The sequence below is a fragment of the Leucopleurus acutus genome, assembly GCF_964270905.1.
Source record: "Leucopleurus acutus genome assembly, chromosome: 19".
Lineage (NCBI taxonomy): Eukaryota > Metazoa > Chordata > Mammalia > Artiodactyla > Delphinidae > Leucopleurus > Leucopleurus acutus.
The window spans coordinates 26,148,011-26,162,347 of record NC_139161.1 but is presented as its reverse complement, the minus strand read 5'-3'; positions in this window follow the sequence as shown (position 1 = coordinate 26,162,347).

The following is a 14,337-nucleotide window of genomic DNA, read 5'->3' as shown; positions in this document are numbered from 1 at the left end:
CTCCCTTAAAGTAATAATGAACTTCTAAGGACTGAGATCTTCTTTATGAAAGGTCCTGAGATGTCATGATTCTGCTTTTCAGAGGGCAGTAGTGACTTTCGCAATTTTGAGGCAAACTTATACGTGCCATGGGTTTAATTGCTGACGTGATTTTTTTTAAGTACTCTGGGTCTAGATGTTCTGACCTATACAAATCAAAGTTCACCACTTAGCCAGGAGTCTGCGATTCATGTTTAATTTTTACCACTTACTCTTTGAAGATTTAAAAGTATGATTTGTATAGGCTGTGGCACAAATTGGTTTCCAGTTGTCACCAAACAACCTTAAATGTGATTGTGGAATTTTGCAAGCATTTTCTGGGTTCAGGATGATCAGACTTTTCACACCCAAAGACCATCTCATACCACTTAGCAGTTTAGGATGTTTTAGATGAATATCCAGATTATAGATAAAGTACAGACTAAATTTATGTTCCTTAATTTCTGTCTCTTCAGTTTTTATTTTCTTCCCCAGTGAAGTGTACATTTTGGTAGTCTTTAGATCAGTTGATCTGTTGTGGTCAGATTGTATGACTAATCAACAAATGGACAACTCATGGAGAAGGGGTTCTGGTCCCAGTGGGGTTACTCATTTTCTGTGTAGAGTCTGGAAAAGCCTCTTAACCTCCATTTACCTCTGATTCCTCATCTGGGAACCATGACAGCAGAATGATGCTGATCTGTGAGAGGCTGAGCGTGCTCGTGTGGCTTAAACAAAACAGGCGCTCGAGTTGGCTTCAGCAAGTCCAGTGGGACAGACCGAGGCAGATTAATGTGAGCTGTGTCTCTCACCCTTTAATGTGTAAACAGATCACCTGGGATCTTGTTAAGCGGTGGCGTCTGATTCTGTAGGTCTGGGATGGGGCCTGAGATTCTGCATTTCATTCAAGCTCCAGGTTGTTGCTGCTGGGCCTTGGACCACACTTTGTGAGTAGTGAGGGGCTATAGAAAAGGGCTAGTGTTCTTCATTTGGAATCTCAAAAATAAGGAGGCTCTTGCAAGGCAAGAATGGCAGCATGTTTTAAATGGATTGGAGAAAAAGCATGATAGTGTAATCTATGAGACACTTCCCCAAGAAACAAACAACCCAGGTTTTCAGCACCACTGACTGTTTTACTTTGTCTTAACCCTGTGCCTTCTCTGCATTGCTGCAGCACCTGCTGTTTGCACCACTCATTTGATTCGCTTATTGTTAGTCTATCTCTAATTGTTATTCATCTGTTTTATTCATTTTTAAAAATATTTATTTATTTATTTTTGGCTGCATTGGGTCTTTGTTGCTGTGCGCGGGCTTTCTCTAGTTGCGGCGAGCGAGGTCTGCTCTTTGTTGTGGTTCATGGGCTTCTCATTGCGGTGGCTTCTCTTTGTTGAAGAGCGCAGGCTCTAGGCATGCGGGCTTCAGTAGTTGTGGCACACGGGCTCAGTAGTTGTGGCTCGTGGGCTCTAGAGCACAGGCTCAGCAGTTATGGCGCGTGGGCTTAGTTGCTCCACGGCATGTGGGATCTTCCAGGACCAGGGCTTGAACCCGTGTCCCCTGCATTGGCAGGCGGGTTCTTAACCACTGTACCACCAGGGAAGTCCTCATCTGTTTTATATGTGTATCTTGTGTCGTCTCTTGAAGATGATAAAATCCTAGCACAGGGTGATGTCTTCTGTTACTTTATATCCCTGTTCTAGTGACTGTTGCTGCATAGCACACCATCCCAAAACTCAGTGGTATAAAAATCATTTTTATTCTTGACCTATAGGAATCTGTGTTGGCTCACAGATTCCTGTAGGTCAAGAATTTGAACCTCATGTAGTGGGGACAACTTGTCTTTGCTCCACAGTGTCTGGGGGTGACTTAATGGCTGGGAGCTAGAATCACTGAAGTGTCTTGACTCACATATTTAGTAGTTGATCCTGGCTGTCAGCTGGGATCTTCGCTGGGCTGCTGGCTGTAACACCCACATATGACCTCTCCACATGGTGACTCTGCCCGGCTTCTTTGGGCTGCCTCACAGCATGGCAGCTGGGTTCCAAGAGCAAGTCTCAAGAGACTAGGGAGAGGTGTTTGACATGTTTATGATAGCCTCTGAAGCACCATTTCTACTGTTCTCTTTTGGTTGAGTTGGTCACGTTGTAAGAAGGTCATGGGGGGTGCAGGGTATTGTTATGGCCATTTTTCGCCAATACATTCTGCCACAGTCCCCAACAGCACTTAGAATAGTGTTGAACACGTGGGATGAACTCAGTAAGTACTGTTGTGTGAATGAGTGACAAGTAACTTAAAACACCAAGGTGGATGAGGACCAGACTAAAAAACTCAATTCCAAATGTAAACAGATTGCCCCCTGATACCCAAATAAATGCATATGTTCACCTTTTATAGATAGTTATTTATAGTCTCTTCTCTCTACTTATTCTGTTTCCAACATGAGAATCTATGAATTTATCGTATGGAACTAAACTTCTAAAGAATGTGCATCTCTGTCACTATTAGCATGCCTTTTTTCCTTGCTCTCATCAAGTGGACTGCCTGTGTCCTCCTTTGGACTGTGGTATATTCTCCATCCAGCAGCTGGCTAGTGTCTTAAAATGATCAGCCTTTGTTAGGCTCAGTTCATGGGCTAGTGGTCCACATGAGGATATCAAGATGTCAGCCAGGTCACGACTACACAGGCAGTTGCTCTACAGCTACACACTGGGGGAATATCGGTGGCCAAACTAAAATGGTGATTCTCAGATTCTTTAGTTCTATGTGTATTATATGTATTTATCCTCTTCCCAGCCATCTTATCAGTTAAATTATATGGTGGGAAAAGCAAAAACAGCCCCTTCTCCAAATGTAAGATGTTGAGGTGTTTCAGCAAATTACTAAAGCTTTCCAGATTAACTGAGAACAATTTGTGAATATCTTTTATTTCATTTTATTTTAACATGAATATAACTCAGTATTTGAATTTTATTCTTAATTTTTTAAATATAAATTTACTTATTTTTGGCTGCATTGGGTCTTCGTTGCTGCGTGCAGGCTTTCTCTAGTTGCGGGGAGAGGGGGCTACTCTTCATTGTGGTGTGCAGGCTTCTCATTGCGGTGGCTTCTCTTGTTGTGGAGCAAGGGTTCTAGGCGTGCGGACTTCAGTTGTTGCGGCACGTGGGCTCAGTAGTTGTGGCTCGCAGGCTCAGTAGTTGTGGTGCATAGGCTTAGTTGCTCCGCGGTATGTGGGATCTTCTTGGACCAGGGCTCGAACTCGTGTCCCCTGCATTGGCAGGCAGATTCTTAACCACTGCACCACAAGGGACGTCCCTATTCTTTTTTTTTTTTTTTTTTTGCGGTACGTGGGCCTCTCACTGTTGTGGACTCTCCTGTTGTGGAGCACAGGCTCCGGATGCGCAGGCTCAGCGGCCATGGCTCACGGGCCTAGTTGCTCCACGGCATGTGGGATCTTCCTGGACCGGGGCACGAACCCGTATCTCCTGCATCGGCAGGCGGACTCTCAACCACTGCACCACCAGGGAAGCCTGGGACGTCCCTATTCTTAATGTTTTGTCAGAAAGTTTTTTCCCTTGAATTTTGCCGCACTGTGATTTTTATTTTTAAGAGTATTTTAACTTCTTTCCCCAGTGGAACACATTTCTGATTTAATAACGAAATGTAATGAGAAAAGTAGTATTTATTTACAACAATGTAGGCTAAAATGCCTCTTTTATTTTTTAATTATTTTTTATTATTATTTTTAAAATGAATTTATTTTTGGCTGCGTTGGGTCTTTGTTGCTGTGCGTGGGCTTTCTCTAGTTGTGGCGAGTGGGGGGCTACTCTCCGTTGTGGTGCGCGGGCGTCTCATTGTGGTGTCTTGTTGTGGAGCATGGGCTCTAGGTGTGTGGGCTTCAGTAGTTGTGGCACGCGGGCTCAATAGTTGTGGCGCGCAGGCTCAATAGTTGTGGACCCGGGCTGAACCCGTGTCCCCTGCATTGGCAGGCAGATTCTTAACCACTGCACCACCAGGGAAGCCCACCTCTCTTTTAAAAAGGGTGACTTTAAAAAGAGTTTTTTTTTTAAGAGTTTTTTTTTTTTTGAAAGAACTAGATAAACATTTACCTCAATGGAAAAAGAAAATGTGATTACGTAGGCTTTTCATGTATTAAAAAATAAAAACAATGTAGGCCTCCAGTATATACTGCAAACCTCTGAAATCCCTAAAGCTAAAAATGTCTTAGATCATTTTACATGGTCATCTCTAGCACCACTGTGGCCATTTTTCTGCTTATTCAACATGAGGAGAAAAAGCAGTAGATAGAATTTCAGTTCTTTAACTCCTGATTCTAGTGATTTTTGTCATAAAAAAAAAAAAAAGCTTCTGTGGCAGTGGGACGGATGCTCTGAATAGGCTGTGACACCAGGTAGCTGTGACACCAGGTAGCAATTCTGCATCTGCTGCCGGTATAGACGCTGGTGCCACATTCCAGGAGCTCTCCAGTGCAGGGAGCAGGCTGTTGTTAATAGCTTAATGCATTATTGAGATTACAGGCCCACTGGGTAGACACTAATTCTGCATTTTACTTAGCATTTAGCACTTTGATGTTCGTTATTCAAAGAGACCAGCATCGTCCCTGACATTTCTTATAACTTGTTAAACAACAACAACAAAAACACCTCTCTGGGGTTGGTTTAGGACACCTCCTCTTTTTTGTCTTTCACCTCACCCCACCCCCATTCCCCTGGCCAGGAAAGCATTTTTCCCTCCAAGACGTAAATGCAGCTGCCAGAGCAACTTGGGAGGGCTGAGCTGAACACCATGGACAGCGACATGGACACTCCTTGGTGTTCTCTCTGGTCATCCTTGTCCCAGAGACCAGTGTGCTGCAATGGGAGTGGTGCTGTCCCTCAGAAGGCATCTTGCAATCATTGATCCCTCAAACATGGTCAGTCTTTTACTCTCCTAATAGATATCCTTCTCCGTTTTCCTGTACACATTCACTAAGTTGATTTTGACACACCTGTGATGTAATATGCATGTTTTCTTTTATCAGAATCTGCTAATCTTAGAAATGAAGCAAACTAGGGCTTCCTGTTGTGCCTGCTCTGGGACTGCTCCTTGCTGAGGTCCCCCTGCTATCAGGAGAGCGTTCTGGGTCCTGAAAGGTGTACCTGTCTGTGGCAGTATTTCCCTCTTCTGGGCAATAGGAGAAACTGGGGCAGCCCATTTGGGGTCATTCTTCTCTGTGTGTAGCATTTGAACATGTCCTGCTTAGGCAGATCTAAGGCCCCTCGTGCACTGAAGGTGCTGGTGGGGCGGGAGTCCTGTAGGGCAGGTAGTGAGGCTGCAGCCACCCCCGCACAGGCACAGAGAAGCTGTGTGTGGGCTTGAGCAAGGGATCCAGACACCTTGGATCTTCTCTTGGCCCTGTGACTTGTCTTCTCCAAGTTGAAATCATCTCCCCCTTTCTGAACCTTGTATTTTTCGATCTGTAAAAGGGGTCGGGAGTGTTGGTCAGAGGAGCATCTGTGCCCTCTGAGTGCTCTCTGGCAGAAGTTGTTTTTCTAAACCTTGGACTCAGCTTTGGCATTTTAAACAGGTTTTTGGCACGAGACTGACTAGCAGCAGCAGGGAGGGAGCATCATGTCTGTCTCACTTGGATTCTGCCCTGAGGACTCACAGTCTGCGTTCTTTTCCCTGCAGCACCAAGTACCCTATCACTGCCTGACGAATGGGAGTTAACTGAGTAAGCTAGGCTTTCAGCCCACCCATCACTTACCCATGGCCCTTGATGAAGACCTTTCTGCTGAAAAGGCCAGTGAGCCTGGGACACATGCCTCAGGAGGGCAAGTGGTTTTCCCAAAAGTATAATTATTTGGGAGACCACGAGACTGAGTCCCTCTTAATTAGACAGTAACTAGATAACCTGGTTGGAAATTTGATTAGCATCTTCCACATTGAGGATGGAGTTATCACCAGCAGTTCAAAAGCCTAACTTTGTGTGTTTATTACCACGGTGACTTTGCTTTTTAAACTCTTAGGATTCTGCCAGGGAAAGACTTGGAAGTGGCATGAGAATGTGCTCTGCTGCAGGACAGGCTGTTCTTTTAAAGTTCTGCCTGTTTCCATGCATATCTGACCCTCACATCCGCATGCATTTCCTTATGCGACTACTTCCTTGTTCGTCTTCATGATGCAGTTTCACCTATATACGTCTGTGTACCTCTGTATCATTGGTCAGCAGGTGTGGTCCCCAAACGAGGGGGGTGGTAAGCTTGGGCAACGCAGCTCCCTTCAGGCACGGGCCGTTTCTGGGGAGAGACTTGTGATCCGTCGGCACCTGCATTCTGAGTGCCTCAGTCTTGAAGGGGAATCTGGGTGGCACACCACAGCATCCACCTCTGCAGCGGTTCTCAAAGTGTGTCCTCTGACCAGCAGCATCAGCATCACGTGGGAAATAAGTGGCAGCTCTAGAGCCCATCTCCAGAACTACTAAACCAGAAACTCTGGGGGCGGGGCTTAGCAATCTGTTTTAACAAGCCCTCCAGGTGATTCTGATGCAGGCCAAGTGTGAGAACCACTGCAGTATAAAGCTGGAATTATTTTAATTTTTTAAATTGAGGTATAATTGATATAGAACATTGTGTCAGTTTCAGGTGCACAACATGATGATTCAGTATTTGTGTATATTGCAAAATGATCATCATGGTAAGTCTAGTTAACGTCTGTCACCATACATAGTTAACAGAATTTTTTTCCTGTGATGAGAACTTTTAAGATTAAGTTGCTCTCTTAGCAACTTTCAAATATGTAGTACAGTATTAACTATAGTCACCATGCTGTACATCACATTCCCATGACTTATTTTATAACTGGAAGTTTGTATCTTTTAACCTTGTTCACCCATTTAGTCCCCACCTTTGACAGCCAACAATCTGTTCTTTGTATCTATGAGCTTTTTTTTTTAAAGATTCCATGTATAACTGATGCTATACAGTATTTGTCTTTCTCTGACTTACTTCACTTAGCATAGTGCCCTCAAGATCTGTGTTGTTGTAAGTGGCAAGATTTCCTTCTTTTTTATGGCTGATTAATATTCCATGGTGTGTATATATACCAAATTTTCTTTATCCGTTCATCCATCCATGGACACTTAGGTTGTTTCCGTGTCTTGGCAGTGAACATGGGGATGCATATATCTTCTCGAGTTAGTGTTTTCATTTTTTGTTGGATAAATACCCAGAAATGGAATTGCTAGATCATATGGTAATTCTATTTTTAACTTTTCAAGGACTCTCCATACTGTTTTCTGTAGTGGCTGCACCAATTTACATTCCCATAAACAGTGCACAAGGGTTCCTTTTTCTCCACATCCTTGCTAACACTTTTTATTTCTTGTCTTTTCAATAATAGCCATTATAACAGGTGTGAGTGAAGTGATATCTCATTGTGGTTTTGATTTGCATTTCCCTGATGATTAGTGATGTTGAATACCTTTTCATGTACCTGTTGACCATCTGCATTTCTTCTTTGGGAAAATGTCTATTCAGATCCTCTGCCCATTTTTAAATCAGATTGTTTGGGGTTTCTTTTTTGCTATTGAATTATACACACTGTTTATGTATTTTGGATGTTAACCCCTATTGTTCATATCATTTGCAAATATTTTCTCCCATTCCATAGGTTGTCTTTTCATTTGTTTAGTTTCCTAAACAAAAGCAAAGGCTTTTTAGTTTGATTTAGTCCTGCATTTTTATTTTTGCTTTTGTTGCCAAATCCAAAAAATCACCACCAAGACCAGTGTGAAGGAGCTTATCACCTCCTATGTTTTATTCTAGGAGTTTTATGGTTTCAGGTCTTAACATTCAACTCTTTAATACACTTTGAGGTTCTTTTTGTATGGTATAAGATAGTGGTCCAGTTTCATTCTTTTGTGGTGTTCAGTTTTCCCAACACCATTTATTGAAGAAGCTGTCCTTTCCCCATTGTATATTCTTGATTCCTTTGTTGTAAATTAATTGACCATATATACATGGGTTTATTTCTGGGCTCTATTCCGTTTCATTGATCTATGTGTCTTTTTTTATGCTGATGTCATACTGTTTTGATTACTATAGCTTTGTAATATAGTTTGAAATCAGGGTGTGTGATGCCCCCCAGCTTTGTTCTTTTTTCTCAAGATTGCTTTGGCTATTCAGGGACTTTTTGTTTCCATACAAATTTTATGATTGTTTATTTCTGTGAAAATGCCATTTGATAGGCATTTGATAATTTTGATAGAAATTTGATAGGGATTGCACAGAATCTGTAGATTGCTTTGGGTATTATGGACACTGTAACAATATTAATCCAGTTCATGAGCACCAAATATATCTTTCTATTTATTTGTGTGTTCTTCAGTTTCTTTTATAAATGTCTTACAGTTTTCAGTATACAGGTCTTTCACTTCCTTGGTCAAATTTATTCCTTAAACATTTTATTTTTCCTGATGCATTTTTTTTTTTTTTTTTTTTTTGTGGTACTCGGGCCTCTCACTGTTGTGGCCACTCCCGTTGCGGAGCACAGGCTCTGGACGTGCAGGCTTAACGGCCATGGCTCATGGGCCTAGCTGCTCCGCGGCATGTGGGATCTTCGGAGACCGGGGCATGAACCCGTGTCCCCTGCATCGGCAGGCGGACTCTCAACCACTGTGCCACCAGGGAAGCCCCCTGATGCAGTTTTAAATGGAATTGTTTTCTTAATTTCTCTTTCTGATAGTTCACTATTAGTCTATAGAAATGCAACAGATTTCTGTATATTGATTTTGTATACTACTTTACTGAACTCATTGATTAGTTCTAACTTTTTTTGTGTGTGTCCAGTCTTTAGGGTTTTCTATATATAATATGTCATCTGCAAATAGTGACAGTTTTACTTCTTCCTTTCTGATCTGAATGCTTTTTATTTCTTTTTCTCGCCTAATTGCTCTGGCTAGGACTTCCAATACCATGTTAAATAAAAGTGGCAGGAAGGGGCATCCCAGTCTCTTTCCTGATCTTAGAGGAAAAGCTTTCAGCTTTTCATCACTGAGTATGATGTTAGCTGTGGACTTGTCATATATGGCCTTTATTATGTTGAGGTATGTTCTCTCTATACCTGCTTTGTTAAGAGTTTTTATCATAAAGGGATGTTATATTTTGTCAGATGCTTTTTCTGTACCTGTTGAGATGATCGTGTGATTTTTATCCTTTTCTTAGTGTGGTGTATCACATTGATTAATTTGCAGATGTTGTACCATCCTTGCATCCATGGGATAAATTCCACCAGATCATGGTGTATGATCCTTTTAGTATATTGTTGAATTTAGTTTGCTGCTATTTTGTTGAGGATTTTTCCATTATGTTTATCAGAGATACTGGCCTGTAATTTTTTTTTCTTGTGGTGCCCTTGTCTGGTTTTGGTAGTAATGTAATGCTGGCCTTGTAGGATGAGTTTGGAAGTGTTTGCTCCTCTTCTGTGTTTTGGAAGAGTTTGAGGATTGGTATGTATTCTTTTTCTTTTTTAAAAAAATTTATTTGGCTGTGCTGGGTCTTAGTTGCAGCACATGGGATCTTCGTTGTGTGGGCTCTTAGCTGAGGAATACGTGATCTAGTTCTAGACCAGGGATTGAACCCAGGCCCCCTGCCTTGGGAGCACAGAGTCGTAACCACTGGACCACCAGGGAAGTCCCTAGTATGTATTATTTAAATGTTTGGTTGAATTCACCAGAAAAGCTGACTGTGTCCTGTACTTTTGTTTGTTGAGGGGTTTTTGATTATGGATTCAATGTTCTTCCTAGTTATTGGTCTTTTCAGATTTTCTTTTTCTTCATGATTCAGCCTTGGTGTATAATTGTTAATAGTAGTCTCTTATGATCCTTCGTATTTCTGTAGTATCAGTTGTAAAAATTTCTTCCTTCACTTCTGATTTTGAGTCCTCTTGTCTTTTTTTTTTTTTGAGTCTAGCTAAAGGTTTGCCAATTTTATCTTTTCAAAGAGTTTCGCTTCGTTTCATTGATCTTTTCTATAGTGTTGTCTTTTTAGTCTCTATTTTCCTTCTGATCTTTGTTATTTCCTTCCTTTTACTGACTTGGGTTTTTGTTTTTTCTTTTTCTAGTTCCTTGAAGTGTAAAGTTAGGTTCTTTTTTTAAAAAAATAATTTATTTTTGGCTGCGTTGGGTCTTCATTGCTGTGTGTGGGCTTTCTCTAGTTGCGGTGAGCGGGGGCCACTCTTCGTTGTGTGTGGGTTTCTCATTGTGGTGGTTTCTTGTTGCAGAGCACGGGCTCTAGGCGCACGGGCTTCAGTAGTTGTGGAGTGTGGGCTCAGTAGTTGTGGCTCGAGGGCTGTAGAGTGCAGGCTCAGTAGTTGTGGCACACAGGCTTAGTTGCTCCACGGCATGTGGGATCTTCTCAGACAAGGGGTTGAACCCGTATCCCCTGCATTGGCAGGCAGATTCTTAACCACTGTGCTACCAGGGAAGTCCCTAAAGTTAGGTTCTTTATTTGAGATCTACCTTGTTTCTTGATGTGTAGGCATTTATCATTATGAACTGCCCTCTTAGAAGTGCTTTTCTTGTATCCTATAAGTTTTGGTATGCTGTATTTCCAATTTCATTTGTCTCCGGTATTTTTTTGATTTCTCTTTTGATTTCTTTTCTGACCCATTGGTTGTTCAGTAACATGTTGTTTAATCTCCACTTATTTGTGAATTTTCCAGTTTTCTTCTTGTATTGATTTCTAGCTTCAGACTGTTGTGGTTCGAAAAGATGCTTGATGTGATTTCAGTCTTCTTAAGTTTATTAAGGCTTGTTTTGTGGCCTAATATATGTCCTAGAGATTGTTCCATGTGCACTTGAGAAGAATGTGTATTCTCTTGCTTTTGGATGAAGTGTTCTGTATATATGCGTTAAGTCTACCCGGTCTAATGTGTAGTTTAAAGCTGATGTGTCCTTACTGATATTCTGTCTGGATGGTCTATACATTGATGAAAATGGGGTATTAAAGTCCCATATTATTGTACTGTTGTCTGTTTCTCCTTTGACGTCTGTTAGTATTGCTTTAATTTACTTTTTAAAAATTTTGGCTGTGTGGTGCAGCATGCAGGATCTTAGCATGTGGGAACCTAGTTCCCTGACCAGGGATCAAACCCATGCCCCCTGCACTGGGAGCACAGAGTCTTAACCACTGGACCTCCAGGGAAGTCCCAATATTGCTTTATATATTTAGATGCTTCTATGTTGGATGCATAAATATTTACAACTGTTATATCCTCTTGTTGGATTGACCCCATTTATCATCATGTAATGCCCTTGTCTCTTTATTTTAAAGTCTATTTTGTCTAAGTATAGCTACCCCAGCTTTCTTTTGGTTTTCATTTGCATGGAATATCTTTTTCCATCCTTTCATTTTCAGTCTGTGTGTGTCCTTACATCTGAAGTGAGTGTGTGTATCCTTACGTCTGAGGTAGGCAGCATGTCTTTTTTTTTTTTAATCCATTCAGCCCCTTTCTGTCTTTTGATTGCAGAATTTAGTCCATTTACATTTAAAGTAATTATTGACTGCCATTTGGTTAATTGTTTTCTGGATGTTTTGTAATTCCTCTGTCCCTTTCTTCTCTTGCTCTGCTACTTTGTGGTTTGATGATTTTCTTTGTGGTATGCTTAGATTCTTTTCTTCTTAGATCTTTTGTGAATCTGCTATAGGTTTTTGCTTTGTGATTACCATGAGGCTTACACATAAGAACTTATAACAGTCTACGTTTAAACTCATTCTAAAGCACAACATTTTTACTCCTCCATCCCCCACATTTTTGTTTTTTATGTCACATTTTACACCATTTTATCTTGTATATCCCTTAATTATTATATTTTTACTACCATATCTTTTAATCTCCATACTAGCTGTATGAGTAATTAATCCATACCACCTTTACATTACATTTTTCTAAAGTGTACTATAGTTACCTCTATCAGTGAGACTTATGTTTCCATATGTTTTCCTGTTACTAATTAGTGGCCTTTATTTTCAGCTTTAAAAAGTTGCGTTCATTCTTGTAAGGCCAGTTTGACTTTTGCTTGTCTGGAAAACTCTTTAAATTCTGAATGACAACTTTGCTGGTATTTTTGTCTGGAAGTTTTTTCTTTCAACACCTTGAATATATCATGCCACTCCCTTCTGACCTGCAAAGTTTCTGCTGAAAAACTTGCTGATAGTCTTATGGGGGTTCTCTTGTACATAACTAGTTGTATTCTTCTGCCTTTTAAAATTCTCTTGTGTTTTTACTTTGAACAATTTAATTATAATGTGTCTTGGTGTGGTATCTTTGGGGTTTGGTTTATTTGGAACTCTCTGGGCTTCCTGGATCTGGATGTCTGTTTCCTTCCCTAGGTCAGGGACGTTTTTATCCCTTTTCTCTCTCTCTTTCTTCTCTTTCGGACCCCTATAATGTAAATGTTGGTTTGCTTGATGTTATCCCATAAGTCCCTTAAGCAATCTTCACTTTTTTTCTTTTTCTTTTTACTGCTCCAGTGGTTTGAGTTTTACTGCCCTGTGTTCAGGTTCACTGATCCTTTTTATGCTGTCATCTACTCTGCTGTTGAACCCCTCTAGTGTATTTTTCAGTTAAGTTATTGTATTTTTCAGCTCTGTGACTTTTTTCATACTTCCTTATATTTTCTGTCTCTTTGTTGAAGTTCTGTGTTCATCCATTCTTTTCTCGAGTTAAGTGAGCATCTTTATGACCATGATTTTGAACTCTTTTTAACAGGTCAGTCACTTATCTCCATTTCATTAATGACTTTTTCTGAGGTTTTATCTTGTTCTTTCATTTGGAGCATATTCCTCTACTTTTTCATCTTAATTTTAGACTCTCCCTGTTGGTTTCTGTGCATTAGATAAAAGAGCCACCTCTCCCAGTCTTGGAGGAGTGACCTTGTGTAGGAGATGAATCTTACCATTCAACCCTGCCTTAATCTTGGTTGTCTCTCAAACCTTTGTGATTGTCCCTCAAACCTTTGTGATTGTCCAGACTATTTTATTTTTAGTGGCTTCCAGTAGCTGCAGGTGGGTCCAGACCTGTCAGTATTCTATAGGGAAGGGTCTCAGTCACCAGCTTTTAAAGTATGTAAATATACAGTCTTGTGGGATGACTAGCAGTAAGTCCCACTGTCTACCAGAGCCAGGTGATCTAGAGGTGTCCCTTGGGCAGCAGTGGCAAAAATCAGGATACCAGATGAGTATACAAGTTCCTTTCTGGAAGATACCAGAGACTTGGAGTGAGGCAGAGGGTGAACACACAGATGGCGTCCACTGGCTTCTGTCCCCAGAGTGTGCCAAAGCAGAAGCTGGCCCCTTAGGCTGAAGCTCCAGGAAAAGCAAATAGGCCTCTTTCACAGAAAGACTGAGGGTGTGTTTCAGTTGGCTGGCTGCGTTGTGCCCCAGGGTTGGTAGCCAGCCAAGAACTGTGTTTGCCCCCAGAGCTAGGTGATCAAGAGGTGTCCCCTGGGTGGCAGCCACAAAAGCCAGGGCACCAGACACACATAGAAGCTACTCTCTGAGAAACACTGGTGCTCTGGAACACAGCAGAGGGACAGCACAAAGACAGTGCCTGCCCTGTGAGGTCTCTGGAGAGGATTACAGTAGACCCTTATATGTGTGTTTAATTAGAAGCCTGCCTCTTAGGTTGCAAGCTATAACTATTTTTTAAAAACTATTTAAAAATGTTAAATATGCACGTCATAGGGCTCAGCCCTTCCACTCCTAGGTATTTAAGAGAAAGGAAGGCATATATGCACACTTACACATGAGTGTTTACATCAACTTTACTTGTACTAGTCTAAAACTAGAAACAACCCATTTCCATCAATAGGTGAAGAGATAAACCATGTTGTATCTGCACAATGGAATACTAGTCAGCAATAAAAAGGAATGACCTGTTGATAGACACAACTTCATGGATGAATGTGAAAATAATTATGCTGAGTGAAAAGCCAGACCAAACAGAAAAACCCTACATTGTATGATTCCATTGTATAAAAGTCTAGAAAATGTAAACTGTAGTGACAGCAGATCAGTGGTTGCTTGGGAATGGGGCTAGAGGGTGAGGGAGGGATGAATTATAAAGGAGCATGAGGAAATTCTGGGGGTGATGGATATGTTTATCATTTTGAGGTCATGGTGTCTTGAGTGTACACATATGTCAAACCTCATCAAGTTGTACATCAAATTGTATGTCAGCTGTGTCTCAACAGAGCTGTAAAAAAATGAAAATTTAAGTGCAGTGGTTACGTGGGAAAGGCAGAGGGACATACGGGGGAGGAAC